This window comes from Bufo bufo, chromosome 6 (assembly GCF_905171765.1).
Source record: "Bufo bufo chromosome 6, aBufBuf1.1, whole genome shotgun sequence".
Classification (NCBI taxonomy): Eukaryota; Metazoa; Chordata; class Amphibia; order Anura; family Bufonidae; genus Bufo; species Bufo bufo.
Window position 1 is genome coordinate 254,609,276 of NC_053394.1, and position 22,006 is coordinate 254,631,281.

Genomic DNA, 22,006 nt, shown 5'->3' on the forward strand with positions numbered 1-22,006 from the left:
TGCCTTCCTACCTAGACTACAGTGTCTAAGGGCCTCCTCCGTCTCCTCTTCGCTGGAGAACTTAGCTTTCTGGCTTGCTTCTTTTCTAGATTTCTTCTTAGGCCCACAACCTTTAACTTCCGCAACCTTTACAGCCGCGTTTTCCATGGGGAGCTCCCGCCTCCTCCTTTTGTTGGAGATCCGGCTGGTCAGTTTTAAACCACCCTTCAGCCGCTCTAATGTCACCTGGTGTTCCCACTCACTTTTTCTTTATTCTATCACCAGATAGCACTTCTCTTTTTTCCTTTAGTCCTCACAGGGGTTATCTCAGGTTTGGCTTCAGTATCAGAGTATTCTGCTTCTTCCACATCAGCCCCATCAACTGGTTCAACAGATACATCTTCTATCTTCTTCTCTGCCCCGGCCAGCACCACAGCACCACCATCTCCTGTCCCATTCTTAACAGGCTCTGACTTCTTGGCACCTTCCAGAGGATCTTCCTCTTCCGGTTTCTCATTTTCTTCCACCTGCTGTGCAGGTGCACGCTTAGGCTTCTCCAACTCATAGATGGTATCTTTTGAGCTCATGAGAGCTTCCATCTCTGCTCTGAGTTGCTTGTTCAGCCTCTCTAATTCATTTTGCTCCTCAAGCACTTCTTCAAGGGCTCTAGCCAAGGAGAGGGCCTTGGACTCTTTCTCCGAGCATCAGCCTCCGCTCGGTCACGTTCTTCGGCATACCGAGCCGATATGTATTTCTCTTCAGCCAGGAGCTGGCCAAACTTCTGTTCCTTCTTAGTTTTTCGCACTAGCTTGTTGGAAGCGCCCCACTCTTGGGCCTCCTGTTCCAGCGGCTCTTTACTCTGTTCTGCTGCCGCATCAGTCGAAGGAGTACCACCATTCTCCTTTAGACACTTTGTGGGATTTCCACCCAGGGACTCTTCAAGCCCATTGTCCTTGTCGACTACAGACTTCCGTGTCTTTCTGGAGTCTTTCCTCTTCTCCGAGACACCAGGCAGTAGACCCTTCAGTTCACTCATCTTTTCCGGGGCGGGGTCTCTTCTTTTGACCCTTCTGCAGCCTTCTTCAATGTCTTTATGATGACAACTAGTCCCTTCTCTATCGTATCTAGGGACCGTGTGGAGAGAGAGAAATCATCTTCACGATTGCAGCTGTACTGACAGGTCAGGTCATCTACCGCTGCCTGAATATGGGTCTCAGACACTAGGCTGGCGTCTCCCCACTCAACTCTAGTCACGTCAGGTACAACTATCGTCTGGTTGCTACCCGTAACTACGTCAATTTGGCAAGAAATCAACATGGCAGCCTCTCTCTCTGAGTTGCTATCGGCCACGGCACATGCGTCACTTATATTACTTGTGTCTTCATTATCAGTTCTGACCTCTAGGGGCACCGATGCGCTAGTCCCCACATTGGACACTTCTCCAGCAACCAAAAAACCCAGTGGGTACTGCATATCCACCTCTGGTACATGTGGTACACCCTCTGGGCTCACAACATTAACCAGCATTTTTGTATCTCATATTTTTACCAGGAGGGGGCACTTCTCTCCTGATCACATCCTGAAAGGGAAAAGGCATGTCATCATCATATACTTCACATGACCTCACATTTTCAATTTTTACTTCAACTACATCACTGTTTTCATTATGCATTTCGGCAAACATGGTACCATCACTTTGCACCTTATCAGCTCCACTGTTTCTAATGGTCACTTCATTTAATGGGCTAGGTACCAGTTCTGCGGGAGTTACGTGACTGACCGCAGAAGTGTTTCTACCCCACAAATCACGGAACAACCTTCTCTCATGTACGGGCGAATTTACGGCAGCAAGTCCATCAGTCCCAGCTGTCACTATAGTCTCACACTCAGTGAAAACTACCTGACAGTCTTCATTAACCGCATATCTGTTCAGCATATTTATCACTTTATTTATCTCAGGTTTCCATATTGTGCTACCTTTTACCCGGGCATCATAGGGTCTCTAATTTTTTCCACCCCATGCCTAGCCTTGGTCACGGGCATTTTGGGCAATACAACAACCTTCTCCCCCGCAAAGTCCTGCAAGGGACAACCGCAACAGGCTTACCCGCCTGTTCAGACCCTGCGTTTTCTCCAATGTCACACACTTCCTCGCCTCGGTGATTTATCACTCACCGTCCCAGCAGGTATCCCCTGCCGCCAGCTCACTGTCACTGGGTCTGTCACATAATTAATAACAGGAATAATCTTACCCAGCGATGTCACGGGTTCGGCAGTCCCAGAATCCAAGGATACTCCAGGATCCTCCATTACAAAATCACCTGCAGACTCCTGACTGCAGTCATTGCTACGAGAAACGCTGTGACTCCATCCTCCTTCCAGATGTGAAGTCAAACTCTCGGGAGACCTGTCCTTGGGATCTCCAGCCACAGAATATGAGCCACTTGCTCCGCTCCATAACTGCTGGGCAGCCGCACGCTGTTGTGGTTTGTTGCCCTTTGCAACAGCCTCGCAGATCTTCGGCACATCCTCTCTAGGGCTCTGTCTCCACTGGTAGGGAACATTCGACCTCCTGAGAGCTGAACCGCTCTCCCCCTCTTTATCTTCCCGACGGTTGCCCTTGGCAACGGCATATCTTTGCTTTTCCCCTGATAGTCCTGGCACACCACCAACCTCTTGGAACTTTGTACAGGGTCCATACAGTGTTGAGAACCCATTTCTCAAGGCCAGCTGCAACTGTGCCTCCAAAGCCTCTCGCTCTGCATCAAATTTCGCCAATTCATTTTTAGTGTAGCCAATTGCTATGGCCATTTCTTCTGCCTGCTGAAGACGTACTCTTCCCCGAGACCCATGGTTGCAGGAAAAACTTTAAGCCACAAGTCCACTTTTGCTGGGCTACTGGCTCTTTAACTCACTACAGTTTTACTTGCACCACAGCAAAATAGTCCACACTCTTATGAGCAGCACCTGCATCACTGGACAAAAAAAAAAAGCTTCTGGCACTTTAACTCCACACATGGCAAAAAACAGCTTTTAGCAGCACCTGCAGTCTCGTCGTTGCCCCTAGCAACCGACCGTTGCCCTTCTCTCATGGACAACTTGCCCGCATCCTCCACCAATTGTAAGGGATAATCTCTTTTCAGGGGGTCACACTCACAGATATCTTCGCAGACACGATTATAATGTCCAAACTCTTGCTTTATTTCAGACACTTTAGCAAAGCACAGGTTAAGAAGTCGCAGCTTCAACTTATCACGTGTGACATCCACACAAAATAACAAACGCTTGTGCAATGAGCAGGACACTGGGTCATTGGGGCTGCTATGCAGTGGGTCAGATTTAGGTGTAACTAAGTTTGTGACGCCAGTTGCAGCTTGCGCAGGTACTGTAAAAGGGCCCTTTAAGATGGTATAGCTCATGTACTAGGTAAGGAATGCCAGAGGGGGATAATGTCTCTGTATTGTGTCAACGGTGTCTCCTACCTTAGTACGGCCGGACTCCTGTATCCTGGCTCACATGCAACAAATTGAGTGCGGTAAATAGGAGTAATGGAGGAATGATGGAATTCCACACAGAGAATAGGGTCCAACTTGTCTTTACTTGAGGTTATCTTATGCAGCTCTAGATCCATACAATGTTACAGCAATAGTCTTTAGGTCCCAGCAGGTATTGGCAATATGTGGCAGGAATTATATCTATATATATTCTGCATCTAGTACATACGCCTTTAAGTATCTGGCAGGTATCTGTCTTCTGCTCTGTCTTGGGTTCTGCTTGGTTTGGGCCTGACTAGCTATGGAGGTACTTATCTTCTCCTTGTATTTGGAATCTGTACTTACAGGACTGCTCGCAGGGAATGGTGGTTTCTTTCTGGAGATCTAGTAGTTCTGAAGATGGCTGCTTTCTTTGTCATCCAGCTGAGGTAAGGAACTCAGGCTGGGAAGATTGCTTTAGGCCTCAGGTTAGGCCTGAATCCTTGGTTGGGATCCCTGTTTCTGGGAGCTCCTACTCACACAGCCTACCCCAACAGGGGGTGGCTGGTACACTGCCTAGAACTTTCTATCCTCCCTCTGAAGTAGGATCTGGGAACATTCCACTCCTCCTCAGATAGGGGGAAGCTAGCCTGGAATGGTCTATTCCAGTCTAGATATACTAACTGGCCTTATTCTATCTACATATTGCTGCCACCTGCTGGTGTACATGAATATCACAGCATAAATACAATGCAACAGACCTGGAAAATGCACATTATGGGGAAAATGATGCAAACTTATACCAGATGACATTATGCAAATACCTAACATTATGAAGCAGGGGAACAGAAGTTTTAGTGACATACTTCAGGATGTTACACTTGCCCGGCTAGGCCCTAACTAAACACAAGGGTATCCCTGACTCACCTAGAGAGCCCTGTTCACACATGGAACACAAATGCGGCTTTCCTCAGCCATTTAGTCCAGCAACCTCCAGGCTGTGACACTTCAATACCTTTTGGGGGATTGTGGCCCAGTAGTCCTCCCGACTCTGGCCTCGTGATCCTTGTTTCACAGGCGTCACCGCGTCCCCCAAAGTTCAGGCTATCGCCTAGCCTCGTGGCCCCTCAGCCCACCCGGCTGAGACCACTCACACAGAGCATCACCAGGACTCTGCTTCACAAGACACTCCAGAGTGAGACCCACCCAAGATCCAGTAGCAGGATTAAATAGGATCCCTGGACATGAGCATGCCTCAAGTCCCGGACTGGAGCCTGGGGAAACAACACCTCAATGTTCACATTGCCACAGTGCTCATACTAGTATTCTGGTTCCTCATAGTCTCTCAACTGTAATAAAGCCCACCATAATGCCTCAGGTAGTAATAATTCTCTTTATAACTCTGTTTTACTGTGTAACAGTATAAAAATGCCCCCTTATAATGTGCGCAGTACATAAAAGTGCCCTGTTGTGTGGCAGTATAAAAAATACCTCCTCTTAGTGCCCCCTGTACAGCCAATGTCCCCATAGTACCCTCCTAATGTGTGCCAATGCCCCTACTGTGTGCCCGAAAAACTCCTCTTAGTGTCCAGATTTGAGCCAAAGTTCCCATAGTGCCCTATAATTTGCGCCAGTATAAAATACTCCTATATCGTGCACCAAAAGTGCACCTCCTCTTGTCCCTATGGTGACTGACAATATGCCAGTATAAAATGCCCTCATAATGTGTGCTAGTCTAATGCCCCTGTATAATGACCCCAATAGTGCTGTTTTCCCCCATTCTCCATGTGTGCTAGTATATGAGATAGGGTCCCCATAGTGCTCCTCCCCCTCCATAGTGCCCCCCATGTCTGCCAGTATATAAGATAGGGCCCCCATAGTGTTCTTTCCCCTATAGAGTGCCCCACATGTGTGCCAGTATATAAGATAGCCCCCCCCCATAGTACTCCTCCCCCTCCATAGTACCCCCATGTGTGCCAGTATATAAGATAGGGCTCCCCATAGTGCTCCTCCCCCTCCATAGCTCCCCCCATGTGTGCCAGTAACTAAGATAGGGCCCCCCATAGTGCTCCTTCCCCTCCATGGTGCCCCCCATGTGTACCAGTAAATAAGATAGGCCCCCCATAGCGCTCCTCCCCCTCCATAGTGCCCCCCATGTGTGCCAGTATATAAAGTAGGTCCCCAATAGTACTCCCCCTCCATGGTGCCCCCCATGTGTGTCAGTATTTAAAATAGGGCCCCCATAGTGCTCTATCTCCTCCATAGTGCCTCCATGTGTGCCAGTACATAAGATAGAGCCCCAGTAGATGCCCCCATGAGTGCCAAATAGGGCCCCTAGCAAAGTTTAAATAAAAAATAAAAATAAACACATATACTTATTACTTACCTCCTTGCTGATTTCAGCAATGCCATGCAGGCCTTTTCCAGCCTGTGTCCCGCACTGTACGGCTCAGACAGCGTGATGATGTCATTGCGCCGCCTGCACCGCCCTTTGATAGGCTATAGGCACTAGGCCTGTAACCTGAGAGGACTGGGGTAGGGAGACACCTCTACCCTGCCCCGCCACAGCATCCATCTGTATCGCCGTCCTAAGGACAGCGATACAGATGAATAGAGCTGAGCGCTTCCACAATGGAAGCGCTCATCTCCCCCTGCCACCCGTAAGAAGGGGTCCCCTTCAACCGAACCGGCTATACATGCAGTATGTCCGCCCCTGGGATAGTCCTTCAGCTTGCTTTAATTTCTTTGCTAACCCATTCACCAACATGGAAAACACAAAATATAGAACATGCGCATAAACCCATTCAAGGAGACTAATCAAGACTGGCAGTCTTGATATAGTTTGTGATGGCGTGAGATGCGCCATAATTAGCAAGCACATGCCTTTTAATAATTTTGGAGCATCTCAGCAGGTCAATAACCCACAATTTGAAATTTACACCAAAGAGGAGCTGGAATAGCACAAGTAATGCTAAATATTAGGGTTGTCCCGATACCGATACTAGTATCGGTATCGGGACCGATTCCGAGTTTTCTCGGCGGTACTCAGCCGCCGATACCCCGCCCCGATACATAAATAGAATACTATGGGCGTAACTATGGGCGGGGCCCGGTGCAGTCACTGTACTCTTACACCGGGCCCCGCCGCTCACCGAAGTATTTATAAACGTGAATCCTTATCCTGTTGTTAAGTTGAACTAACGCTGCCCTCTCCCATGTTCCCCTGTATCCCCACAGCACTTACTTAAGCTTCCATAGCAGGCAGAGCAGACGGCAGCAGTAACGTCACTCACTGACGTAGAGCGCCTGCTCCGCCCACTTTATGAGTGAAGCAGGCGGAGCAGGCGCGCGACGTCAGTGAGTGACGTTACTGGTGCCGTCCGCTCTGCCTGCTATGGAAGCTTAAGTAAGTGCTGTGGAGATACAGGGGGATACAGGGGAACATGGGAGAGGGCAGCGTTAGTTCAACTTAACAACAGGATAAGGATTCACGTTTATAAATACTTCGGTGAGCGGCGGGGCCCGGTGTATTGGGGGACACTGTTATGAGGGGGATCTGTGGATGACATATAGCAGTGTCATCCACAGATCCTCCCCATAACAGTTCCATCCACAGATCCCCTATAACAGCACCATCCACAGATCCCCCACCAAATAACAATGCCATCCTCAGATCCCCCCACCCCATAACAATGCCATGCACAGATATCCCACCCCATAGCAGTACCATCCACAGATCCCCATAACAGTGCCATCCACAGATCCCCCATAACAGTGCCATCCACAGATCCCCCATAACAGTGCCATCCACAGATCCCCATAACAGTGCCATCCACAGATCCCCCATAACAGCACCATCCACAGATCCCCATAACAGTGCCATCCACAGATCCCCCATAACAGTGCCATCCACAGATCCCCATAACAGTGCCATCCACAGATCCCCCATAACAGCACCATCCACAGATCCCCATAACAGCGCCATCCACAGATCCCCCATAACAGTGCCATCCACAGATCCCCCATAACAGTGCCATCCACAGATCCCCCATAACAGTGCCATCCACAGATCCCCCATAACAGTGCCATCCACAGATCCCCCATAACAGTGCCATCCACAGATCCCCCATAACAGTGCCATCCACAGATCCCCATAACAGTGCCATCCACAGATCCCCATAACAGTGCCATCCACAGGTCCCCCATAACAGTGCCATCCACAGATCCCCCACATGACAGTGCGTCATCCACAGATCCACAGATCCCCCAAAACGGTCACATGACATTTAAAAAAAGTATCGGTATTCGGTATCGGTGACTACTTGAAAAAAAGTATCGGTACTTGTACTCGGTCCTAAAAAAGTGGTATCGGGACAACCCTACTAAATATGTTTGGCTGCTCAGCCGGTCCCCCTATGTCAGTGGTGGCGAACCTAAGGCACGGGTGCCAGAGGCAGCACTCAGAGCCCTCTCTGTAGGCACCCGCACCCTAGAAAAGTCTATGGTGTACCATACCAATATGCCTTAGACTCTTACTGACATTCATCAGTGCAGGGCGCACTATGAGCATCACAGGGAGCGCACTGAATGTAGGCAGGCTATTATAGCTAAATTATAAAGTAGTGGTAGATCACAGTGACCACTGATTCTATGTATAACTCCTCCCATGCAATTCAGTTTTGGTCAAGTGACGGTTTGGTCCGGTATGACTAGAGATGAGCGAAGTATTAAAAAAATTCGATTTGGCTGCTTTGCCGAATTAAAAAAAAAAAATTAGCTTTGTGACAAATTACTTAGTCACGAAGTGCATTTTTTTGTAAAGAGTGGGTGCAATGACAGGAAGCGGCGATTGCGCCACCCCCATCATTGTACCCCTCAGATGCCTCGTTCATAGCTGATCTGACAGTAATAATACAGTGTAAAATAAAAAAAATAATAAAAAAATCATACTTACCTCCTCCGTTTGATCGTGAAGAGCCAGCCACCTTCATCTTGACTAAAGATCTAGTGCAAAATCTTGCGTCATTACACTGGCCAGTGTGGTGAGGTTATACGTCATCGCACATGGGATTTCGTATGAGATCTTCAATCAGGATGGCGGCCAGCTCTTTGCGCTCAAACAGAGGAGATAAGTATGATTTTTTATTTTTTACCTCCATTCAGGGAAAATCGATTCGCTACCACGAAGCACGAGGAAAGTTGACTATGCAGCGAATTGAATTTTCCCTGAAATTCCGATCGAAGGGATTCGTTCGACACTAGGTATAACCTTTTTAAAGCAAACCTAGTCCAGTGTGTTTATTTAGGGACCGCAGAGAGAGGTGTTCTCTACACAAACTGGATCAGACTTGCCCGACAAAGGTCATACCGGACAGAAAGGTCGCGTGACCGAATCCGGATGCCTATTGATTAAAATGACGTTCTTGCTTGAGCTGTGTAATCACTATGGGATCTATTACAATAAAATGACAGTATGGTCACTTGCCTACTAAGTGTACTGTGGACTGTCCAGGACTATATTCTGCTGGCTTCCTTCCTTCCATTCTCTATATTACATGCTTGAAGTTTTAAACGCGGACAGGATGAAAGTCTATCATGTGCACGAGCCCGAAGCTTATCGCAATCGCGACAGGCTATATGTAACGTTACCTAGTCTGATGTATGTAATTCCATAACGTTATCTAGTCTGATGTATGTAATTCCATAACGTTACCTAGTCTGATGTATGTAATTCCATAACGTTACCTAGTCTGATGTATGTAATTCCATAACGTTATCTAGTCTGATGTATGTAATTCCATAACGTTACCTAGTCTGATGTATGTAATTCCATAACGTTATCTAGTCTGATGTATGTAATTCCATAACGTTATCTAGTCTGATGTATGTAATTCCATAACGTTACCTAGTCTGATGTATGTAATTCCATAACGTTACCTAGTCTGATGTATGTAATTCCATAACGTTACCTAGTCTGATGTATGTAATTCCATAACGTTATCTAGTCTGATGTATGTAATTCCATAACGTTACCTAGTCTGATGTATGTAATTCCATAACGTTATCTAGTCTGATGTATGTAATTCCATAACGTTATCTAGTCTGATGTATGTAATTCCATAACGTTATCTAGTCTGATGTATGTAATTCCATAACGTTACCTAGTCTGATGTATGTAATTCCATAACGTTATCTAGTCTGATGTATGTAATTCCATAACGTTATCTAGTCTGATGTATGTAATTCCATAACGTTATCTAGTCTGATGTATGTAATTCCATAACGTTATCTAGTCTGATGTATGTAATTCCATAACGTTATCTAGTCTGATGTATGTAATTCCATTGAGTGGCATGAAGTGACACATGTACAAAAATGTTGCATGTTGTGATAATTGCATTTATTATATGATCTTTCCCATAAGTATATAACATTGTATTCTATAATATACACCTGCAATGCTGTGATCCCCCTCCAGACCTGTCACATAGGTGGGATACCAGTTGCTGCTCTGTCTGATGCTTCCAGTGTCTCTGCTGGTAGAGGAAGGGGGCGCTTGAAGACTTCAGAGCCGGCTCTCACCTTCCAGCTGCCTGCCTGTGAGCATCTCCTGATCATCTTATTCCATAGGAGATCACAATGAGAGCCGTGTGATCCAGGGGCTGGGGTGCAGAGGAGGACATATGAGAGGCTGCACCTGGCTCCTCAGCTCATCTATGGGGGGTTTGTCAAGTAGCCTGACATCAGCTGAGGGCAGTTTAACTCGCTGAAATATTCATGACCTGGCAATAGGAACTGCTGGCTCTTAGTGATCCTCAGCTCAGAGGTCTCCTGTGTCTCCGCATGCTCTCCTGGAAGCCTCACACCAGCTGGGAAGAAGGTGGAGGTCTCTGCTGGACTTTGTGGTGGACCTTGAAGGGAGTCAGCCAAAGTGGTGACAGAAGCCCAGCACCTGCTAATGCTGAAGCCCGGTGTGGTCCTGAAACTGTGACTGTTATTTTAGGGGGTGGGAGCCAGAAGAGAGAGGGGGAGCTTGCTGCTGCTTTGGGTGGTGGAGGGGAGATTGGGTCTTCTGGACTGAGGGGGAATGAAGGATTCCTGTGGCACTCCTGAAGTTGTGCTCTGCTCTGCAAGGGATTAATAACAGACCAAGGGGAATAAAAAGCCATCCTGGAGCAAACTACTACAGGACACAGCAAATACAGTGCAAGGAGCCCTGTGCCACCCAGCTCTCAAGGTACAGTCACTGCTCATGCCATCCTGATAGAACATGACCCCCCTTCTGTCTCCAGCCCTCATTTCTTATGCTCCTCTATAGACTGCTGCAGTCACTGAGGTGGCACCTGGGCACTGTTGGCAAGAGATGCCCTTTGCCATCCTGTCATTGATAATCCGCTCACTATCTTGCTGCTTATAACACAAACTTTTGCCCCCAGTATAGTGCACGTGTTCTGCATCTCTTCATTTGCTCTATCTGAGATTTCCCTGTTGCTGCTGTGGGATAAGGTGTGTTTGGCATATATAATATTATTTTCAAATTTTACGTAATTATCTCAAAGGTCACGCAATCAGGAGACGCCGTATAGCCGTTGATTAAATTCCGATCAAATTATTGCTGTAATCTGAACTGGAGCAGAGCCCTGTCATCTTTTGCATATTTAACCTCCTGTGTCTGTGCTTTGCCGGTTGTAGCTGTTAGGGTAACTGCACGCCATGCGGATTCTGTGCGTTATTTTGCTCTAATTTGTGTTCGGGAAAAACCGCAGTGTAATACAGTACCAGCAAAGTGAATATTTTTTGCATATCTCTTGTGTTTTTTTACATGCAAAAATTGACCTGCCCTGCAGACTATAAAATGTGCAGTATGTCAATTGTTTGTGCGATATATATATATATATATATATATATATATATATATATACATATAGTTTTTCCCCATAGACTTTAGTGGGGTCGTTAACATAAACAGAAAATCTGCAACAAAAACAACAAATAATGCACTAAAATCGTGATTATTGTGCAGATTTATGTACTTTTTTGAATACGGTTTTAGTGCAGATTTCAAGCGGATGTTCTGCCTACAAATACGCAAGGTGCGCAGTTACCCTTACGGTTTTAGGATTTTTGTGTTGCAGAAGTAAGTTTTAATTCCACAGAAACCAGCCTGCCTCCTGAGCTGAAGCAGTTACGTCGTCGCTGTTGCATCAGTACTGCTTTTCTAGTATCACGTATGTTCTATATCTGTGGGCTTGTTTTATAGCTTTAATAAACATTATATCTCCCATAGTCTTTATCTGCCTGTAGGTGGGAGATTCATATGCTGGGTCTATTCTTGTCCAAAAGCGAAACGCGCCAAGGCAACTCCTTGTCATTCATCCACTGCTGCTGGAGCAGTCCCAGTGAATCATAGTGTAGTAACAGAACGCTTTGGATTCATATAGACATCCCACACATTCGGAATGTGCTATCGTTCACATCTGATTTAACTATAATCCAGGGTAACCCTTTCATTACCGTGGGCACTCAGTATTCAGTAGCTTCTGATCATTCATAAATGTATCCAGCACTGTTAGGGCTGTGTTCACACTTCAGTTATTTCCATCAGTTATTGTGAGCCAAAACCTAAGATCGGGTATAATGGAAAGATATTCACCTGTTCTGTGTATCTGACCCACACCTGGTTTTGGCTGACAGTCACTGATGGAAATAACTGACCAAATAACTGAAGTGTGAACTCAGCCTGATGCCTTAAGCCTCATTCACACGTCAGTGTTTTGGTCAGCGATTTCCATTAGTGTATTTGAGGCAAAACCAGGATTGGAGCCTCCACAGACATAAGGAATAAGGGAAAGATCTGCTCCTGTTCTGTGTTTAGAGCCGCACATGGTTTTGGCTCAAAATCACTGATGGAAATAATCACTGACCAAACACTGATGTGTGAATAAGGCATAAGGGCTCATGCACACAAACGTATTTTCTTTCCATGTCCGCTTCGTTTTTGTTTTTTTTCAGACCGTATGCAGAACCATTCATTTCAGTGGGTCCACAGAAAAAAAACAACGTTACTCCGTGTGTGTTTCCGAATGTCCGTTTTGCAAAAAAAATAGAACATGTCCTATTATTGGCCGCTTTACGGACAAGGATAGGATTGTTCTATCAGGAACCAGCTGTTCTGTTCCGCAAAATGGGGAATGCACAAGGATGTCATGCGTATCTTTTGCAGATCCATGATTTGCGAACCGCAATATAGATACGGTCGTGTGCATGAGCCCTAACTGAGACAATAGTGACATTTTTTAATGGTTTATTTTTGTATGTAACCAGCCTACTGTGTCCATTCAGTACCTTGTAGTGCTGTCCATGACATGACTATGGTTCCATAGACCTCTTTACAGGTAAATGAAGGGGTACGTCACTTATATTCACTGCTAGTGCAACGGCTTCAATACACTTTTAGAAAAACTGTGCCTGAAAATACTGGGGAACACACATCAGGGTAGGCACATGTGATGGTGCATACTTTAGACGCAGATATCCAAATTCTGAACCATTCAGATTCCACAAATGTGGTGCAGCGTGGTACTAGATGAATAAGGCCGTGTAGGGTACAAGTATTAAAGGTGATAGACCTGTAATTATCACTGTAATCCTGATTGTTTCAATGGGAAGGTTATTAATCTGAATGGTGTATTAGTCTTTATATCTTGTACTAACCCTTTAAGACCTGTATGTGTCACTGTTGCCATTACTGTCTATAGAGAACATTATCTTTAACCTCTCATATGACTGATATTCAGTTAACACCTTATTCACACCTCCGTTTTGTGGAGGCAAAAAGTCTGTAAATATTGTCAAGTATAGCAGGCACTCCTTATCTGGATATATAGTAATGTGGATACATATAAATATTGCTGAATAAAAATATATATAAATTTTATATGTATCCACATTACTATATAACCAGATGAGGAGTGCCTGCTATACTTGACAATACTTACCATTACTTGTGATTGGGTGAAATCACTAACAAGCAAGAGCACCCTCCCTTTTTAGTATCAGGAAGAGAGCCACTATATATTTTCCTTAAAAAGTCTGTAATGGTCTGATTTCAGGGCATGTTTGGTGTTTTTTTCCCTGTGATTATTTTAATTTTAATTTTTTTAACACAAACTTTTTATCACTTTTCTGTGCAAAGTGAGAAATGGACCACACACGGCATCATGTTACATAGTTACATAGTTGCATAGTTAATACGGTTGACATAAGTCCATCAAGTTCAACCAAGGGATAGGTGGGGATGCGAATCCCAGAAGAAAGTGAGACTCAGATTACACTTTTTCATAAGCATTAGGCCCCCTGCACACGAACGTGTGCTTCCCGCTGCCGTATTGCGGACCGCATTTGCGGATCCGCAATACACGGGTGCCGTTCCGTGGGCATTCCGCATCACGGATGCGGAACCATTCACTTGAATGGGTCCGCAAATACGGAGATGCGGAATGGTACGGAATGGAAGCATGGAACGGAACCCTACGGAGTGCTTCCGTGGGGGTTTCCTCCCGTACTTCCGTTCCGCAAAAAGATAGAACATGTCCTATCTTTTTGCGGAACAGCCGGATCGCGGACCCATTCAAGTGAATGGGTCCGCGATCCGCCGCGGCTGCCCCACGGACTGTGCTTGTGCATTGCGGCCCGCATTTTGCGGGCCGCACCACGACCACGTTGCGCACACGTTCGTGTGCAGGGGGCCTTAATGTCATTTACTTTTAAGAATTCATCTAAACCCTTTTTAAAGGGTTAATGTGCTGTCTATGGTTTTTTATAGACCCCTTAAATAAAATGGGGGACATTTATCAAGACTGTTACGCCAGTTATCTGGCCTTAAAAATTTACAAGTGATGTTACGTGCAACTTTTTCTGCAAACTCTTGTGACTTTTTGTGGTCATCAATTTACGAAACTGGACAACACCTTTTAAGGCTACTTTCACACTAGCGTTCGGAGCAGATCCGTCTGATGTTTCATCAGACGGATCCGCTCCGATAATGCAGACGTTCGCATCCGTTCAGAACGGATGCGTCTGCATTAAAACTTAGAAAATTTTCTAAGTGTGAAAGTTGTCTTAGCGGATCCGTTCAGACTTTACATTGAAAGTCAATGGGGAACGGATCCGCTTGAAGATTGAGCCATATTGTGTCATCTTCAAGCGGATCCGTCCCCATTGACTTACATTGTAAGTCTGGACGGATCCGCTCGCCTCCGCACGGCCAGGCGGACACCCGAACACTGCAAGCAGCGTTCAGGTGTCCGCTCACTGAGCGGAGCGGAGGCTGAGCGCTGGCAGGCGGATGCATTCTCAGTGGATCCGCCTCCACTGAGAATGCATTGGGGCCAGACGGATGCGTTCGGGGCCGCTCGTGAGCCCCTTCAAACGGTGCGCACGAGCGGACACCAGAACGCTAGTGTGAAAGTAGCCTAAGTTTTAGATTGCCCAGCAGCTTGCTGTAGTACCTACACAAGGGAGAATTCTGAGACTTTTCTAACTTTTTCAAAATGTTTTCTTCGACTTTCCTTTTAATAAGGTTTTGCTGGTAGCCGTGATAAATTTGTAATCTGTACTCATTGCATGATGTCAGCATACAGATGTAGCAGGGGTAACACTCAAACCCTTAACTCAAATTTCATTATCTTATCTTGAAACAAAAGCAATTGCTTAACGCATTCAGTTAACTTTAGTTTAGTTAACACATCTCAGAAAGCATGAGTCTTAACCCTACTACATCCGTAGTTATCTGTAGCGATGAATGAACTGGGCACCTTTGACCAGGCACGTATAGTTTTAGAAACTGATTGTGTACTTGTGCTGGTTTAGTGGAGAATGATTTCTTGATTTGTGGCAGCTCGGGTTATGATGAACATACTGTCTATGAACTTCTGAGGGTATTACCATTGCCACTCTACATAGATAATACAGTGACTGTACCACAAATGTATCTCCATCAACTTCCATGTGATACTAAGGTGTTTCTTTCCATGAGGAATAATGTATGAAATAGCTGCAGCAGGTATTATGTGATAACGATGTAACCACCCAGACGGTTCATTCTTCTTTCCGCTGGAAGTGTAAAGTTGTGCACTGTGACCGTCACATACATAACGCAGCATAAAATCCTTCCTTTGCCGTTAATTACTTTTCTCTTTTCTTCCAATATTTCACCTACAATAACAAAAACTCCAAATGTTTTACCAAATGACTATGTGCAAATGTAAAAGGTGTTGGTTACAAGTCTGAGGCTCTCAGCTGTCAGTCACATCCGTAGGAGTTGGTAGAGAATCACCTTGTTGATTTGTGATGATTTGTGTTTCTTAAGAAAGTTTTGCTAACAATGTCTAACATATATAGTAGTCACTGGGCCAATGCAGTTCTTTCACCTATCCATCTGAGCTATGGTTTGGGCCATCATGAAGCAGGCTCGTATCTTTTGTCCTCATGTCTGACTGCTGTTCTTCACATTGGGTCCGATTTGCTAATTCTATAGATGATGTAAACTTAGGCTGTCTAGATATACACCAGATTTATCAAAGGTGTTCGAGATGGAGGATCTGTTTGGTGCATGGCTTGACACATTTGTGGAAGGCCTCATGCACACGACCAATGTGCATTTTGCAGTCCGCAATCTACGGATCTGCAAAATACGAATACGGATCATCTGTGTGATTTCTGCATCCATATGTCCATTCTTCAAAGAGATAATAGTTGTCCGCAAAATGTGGACCACAGACACATTACGGTCAATGGGGCTGCAAAAACATTGCGGATAGCATATGGACCGCATCCGTATTATGCAGATCTGTGATTTGCAGACCACAAAACGGACACAGTCCTGTGCATAAGACCTGACACTGCATAAGACCAGAATTGTGGTGCAATTTTGACGCTAAATTGTTGCATATTAAGCTGCGCTCGTTTACTATGAAGCCACATCCATTTCCCATTAATCCACAACCATTGTTAATTTTTATAAAACTATATGCACCAAGTTGCATAGAAATGAATGGGATTGGATGTGGACTGGAATACGCTTGTGTGGTTGGGACTAAGGCCCCTTTCACATGAGCGAGTTTTCCGCGCGGGTGCAATGCGTGACGTGAACGCATAGCACCCACACTGAATCCTGACCTATTCATTTCAATGGGTCTGTGTACATGAGCGTTGTTTTTCACGCATCAGTTCTGCGTTGCGTGAAAATCACAGCATGTTCTATATTCTGCGTTTTTCACGCAGTCCTGGCTCCATAGGAGTGATTGGGGCTGCGTGAAAAACGCATTGCATCCGCAAGCAAGTGCGGGTGCGATGCGTTTTTCACTGATGGTTGCTAAGAAATGTTGTTTGTAAACCTTCAGTTTTTTATCACGGTCGTGAAAAACGCATTGCACCCGCGTGGAAAAAACTGAACAACTGAACGCAATCGCAGACAAAACTGACTGAACTTGCTTGCAAAATGGTGCGAGTTTCACTGAACGCACCCTGGACGCATCCGGACCTAATCTGTCACGCTCGTGTGAAAGAGGCCTTAGGCCTCTTTCACACGGGCGTTGCGGAAAAATGTGCGGGTGCGTTGCGGGAACACCCGCGATTTTTCAGCGCGAGTGCAAAACATCGTAATGCGTTTTGCACTCGCGTGAGAAAAATCGCGCGTGTTTGGTACCCAAACCCGAACTTCTTCACAGAAGTTCGGGCTTGGGATCGGTGTTCTGTAAATAGTATTATTTTCCCTTATAACATGGTTATAAGGGAAAATAATAGCATTCTGAATACAGAATGCTAAGTAAAACAGGGCTGGAGGGGGTTAAAAGAAATAAAAAATCATTTAACTCACCTTAATCCACTTGCTCGCGATGCCGGGCATCTCCGTCTGACTCTTTTACTGTATAGGACCTGTGGAGAGCATTAACTATAGTTTAAGGACCTGGGATGACGTCACTCTGGTCATCACATGGTACGTCACATGATCTTTTACCATGGTGAATCACCATGGTAAAAGATCATGTGACGTACCATGTGATGACCGGAGTGACGTCATCACAGGTCCTTGAACTATAATTAATGCTCACCACAGGTCCTGCAACAAAGGAGACACAAGGAGATGCCGGGCTACGCGAGCAAGTGGATTAAGGTGAGTTAAATTTTTTTATTTTTTTTTTAACCCCTCCAGTGCTATTTTACTTTGCATTCTGTATTCAGAATGCTATTATTTTCCCTTATAACCATGTTATAAGGGAAAATAATAATGATCGGGTCTCCATCCCGATCGTCTCCTAGCAACCGTGCGTAAAAATAGCACCGCATCCGCACTTGCTTGCGGATGCTTGCGATTTTCACGCAACCCCATTCACTTCTATGGGGCCTGCGTTGCGTGAAAAACGTAGAATATAGAACATGCTGCGATTTTCACTCAACGCATAAGTGATGCGTGAAAATCACTGCTCATGTGAACAGCCCCATAGAAATGAATGGGTCGGTATTCAGTGCGGGTGCAATGCGTTCACCTCCCGCATCGCATCCGCGCGGAATACTCGCTCGTGTGAAAGGGGCCTTAGGCCTCTTTCACACGAACGATACAGATTGTGTCAGGATGCGTTCAGGGTGCGTTCAGTGAAACTCGCACCATTTTGCAAGCAAGTTCAGTCAGTTTTGTCTGCGATTGCGTTCAGTTTTTTCCAAGCGGGTGCAATGCGTTTTGATGCGTTTTTCACGCATGTCATAAAAAACGGAGCCCTCTTTCACACGAACTATACGGATTGTGTCAGGATGCGTTCAGGGTGTGTTCAGTGAATCTCGCACCATTTTGCAAGCAAGTTTAGTCAGTTTTGTCTGTGATTGCATACAGTTCAGTTTTTTTAGGCCTCTTTCACACGAGCGTGTCCGGATAAGGTCCGTATGCGTTGCGTCAAACCCGCGCGCGTTGTGTCAAACCGTTGTTCAGTTTTTATCGCGCAATGTGTTTTGCACGCGCGTGATAAAAAACTGAATGTGGTACCCAGACCCGAACTTCTTCACAGAAGTTCAGGTTTGGGTTCAAGGTTGTGTAGATTGTATGATTTTAAGGGAAAATAATAGCATTCTGAATACAGAATGCATAGTACAATAGGGCTGGAGGGGTTAAAAAAATAATAATAATTTAACTCCCCTTAATCCACTTGTTCGCGCAGCCGGCATCTCTTCTGTCTTCTTCTTTGAGGACTAGGACCTTTGATGACGTCACTGCGCTCATCACATGTTCCATCACATGATCTTTTAACATGGTGATGGATCATGTGACGGACCATGTGATGAGCGTAGTGACGTCATCAAAGGTCCTATTCCTCAAAGAAGAAGACAGAAGAGAAGCCGGGCTGCGCGATCAAGTGGATTAAGGCGAGTTATATTATTTTTAAAAAATAATTTAACCCCTCCAATTATACTATGCATTCTGTATTCAGAATGCTATTATTTTCCCTTTATAACCATGTTGTAAGACAATGGAGACACTAAAATAAGATTTTTTTTTTTTTTTGCTTCAAAACTGCTATTATTGTGCTAAAGTGAAAAAAAAACAACAACCTGCTCTATAAAAATATCACACAACCTAACCCCTCAGGTGAACAGCGTAGAAAAATAAAAATAAAAACAGTGCCAAAAAAGCCTTTTTTTTTTGTCATCTTACATCACAAAAATTGCAACACCGAGCGATCAAAAAGGCGTATGCCCCCCAAAATAGTACCAATGAAACCGTCCCCTTATCCCACACAAAATGAGACCCTACCTTAGACAATCTGTCAAAAAATAAAAAAGCTATGGCTCTCAGACTATGGAGACACTGAAACGTCATTTTTTGGTTTAAAAAATGCTATTATTGTGTAAAACTTAAAAAAGAAAAAGTATACACATTAGATCTTGCCATGTCCGTAATGATCTGCTCTATAAAAATGTCACACGACCTAACACCTGTAAAAATAAATAAATAGAAACTGTGCCAAAATAAAAAAAATTTTGGTCACCTTGCCTCATAAAGTGTAATAATGAATGATCAAAAAATCATATGTACCCAAAAATGGTACCAATAAAACTGGCACCTTATCCCCTAGTTTCTAAAATGGGGTCACTTTTTAGGAGTTTCTACTGTAAGGGTGCATCAGGGGGGCTCCAAATGGGACATGGCATCTAAAACCAGTCCAGCAAAATCTGCCTTCCAAAAACCATATGGCAATCCTTTTCTGCTGCGCCCTGCCGTGTGCCCTTACATCAGTTTACGACCACATGTGGGGTGTTTCTCTAAACTGCAGAATCAGGGTAATAAATATTGAGTTTTGTTTGGCTGTTAACCCTTGATGTGTTAAAGAAAAAAAATTGATTAAAATGAAAAATCTACTAAAAAAGTGAAATTTAGAAATGTCATCTCCATTTTCCTTTAATTCTTGTGGAAGACCTAAAGGGTTAACAAAGTTTGTAAAATCAGTTCTAATTAACTTGAGGGGTGTAGTTTCTGCAATGGGGTCATTTATGGGGGCTTTCTACTATGTAAGCCCCACAAAGTGACTTTAGACCTGAAATGGTCCTTAAAAAGTGGGTTTCGGAAATTTGCTTCTAAACTTCTAAGCCTTCTAACGTCCTAAAAAATAAAATGACATTTACAAAATGATGCCAACATAAAGTAGACATATGGGGAATGTTAAGTAATAAATATTTTATGATGTATCACTTTATGTTTTAAAAGCAGAGCAATTGAAATTGTGAAAATTGCCAATTTTTCAAAATCTTTGGTAAATTAGTTTTTTTTTCATAAATAAAGGTAAAATATATTGATTCACATTTATGAAGAACAATGTGTCACGAGAAAACAATCTCAAAATTGCTTGGATAAGTAAAAGTGCTCCAAAGTTATTATCGCATAAAGTGACACATGCCAGATTTGCAAAAAATGGCCTGGTCAGAAGGGTGAAAACTGGCCTGGGTAGAAGGGGTTAAGCAGCATAACACATGTTCTAAATGCTACCAAACACTTTCAATTAATTTCAATGTGCTGTAGTGCAAAAAGCTGATAACCCCATATCATAACAAACCACTGATGAGCTAGAGTCATCTAACAGACACCCTGATCTAGATCTTGAGCTTAGTTCCTTAGTTCCTCAACTCATACATAGTTCTACTGAGCACTGAAATAGCTTAAACCTTGCTTACTATCTACCCCCCCCCCTCCACCCCCCCTCCTCTTGTTCATCTTTCTTCTCCTTCTATCTCCTCTCTCCCCCTTTCTTTCTTTTTCAATATCTTTTTCTATCTTATCTTTTTTATGTATAAATGGCATATGGTCCAGACAACCATGGTCCCCCTTGATACTTTGATATACTTTGCTTTGCAATTATTAGGTTTTTACTTAACACCTCTAGGAGTCATATAGGGGACTGAGATCATTGCTATACCGCATGATATTACTTATGGATCTATAAAGATACGTCAAATAGTTAATATATGTAATGTATATGACCTGTGATATCAACTTTGTATACTACTATATATGGCCAAATGGTCATTGTTTGTTTTGAAAAACCATGAAAATAAAGAATTTACAAAAAAAAAAGAAAAAAAAAGGCACATGTTTTTTCACAGCTGCTTTTAAAAAAAGTGACATTTCACTACTTTGAAGTATGTACACTCACCTAAAGAATTATTAGGAACACCATACTAATACGGTGTTGGACCCCCTTTTGCCTTCAGAACTGCCTTAATTCTACGTGGCATTGATTCCACAAGGTGCTGATAGCATTCTTTAGAAATGTTGGCCCATATTGATAGGATAGCATCTTGCAGTTGATGGAGATTTGAGGGATGCACATCCAGGGCACGAAGCTCCCGTTCCACCACATCCCAAAGATGCTCTATTGGGTTGAGATCTGGTGACTGTGGGGGCCATTTTAGTACAGTGAACTCATTGTCATGTTCAAGAAACCAATTTGAAATGATTCGAGCTTTGTGACATGGTGCATTATCCTGCTGGAAGTAGCCATCAGAGGATGGATACATGTTCTCATTCTGTTTACGCCAAATTCGGACTCTACCATTTGAATGTCTCAACAGAAATCGAGACTCATCAGACCAGGCAACAGTTTTCCAGTCTTCAACAGTCCAATTTTGGTGAGCTCGTGCAAATTGTAGCCTCTTTTTCCTATTTGTATTGGAGTTGAGTGGTACCCGGTGGGGTCTTCGGCTGTTGTAGCCCATCCGCCTCAAGGTTGTGCGTGTTGTGGCTTCACAAATGCTTTGCTGCATACCTCGGTTGTAACGAGTGGTTATTTCAGTCAACGTTGCTCTTCTATCAGCTTGAATCAGTCGGCCCATTCTCCTCTGACCTCTAGCGTCCACAAGGCATTTTTGCCAACAGGACTGCCGCATACTGGATGTTTTTCCCTTTTCACACCATTCTTTGTAAACCCTAGAAATGGTTGTGCGTGAAAATCCCAGTAACTGAGCAGATTGTGAAATACTCAGACCGACCCGTCTGGCACCAACAACCA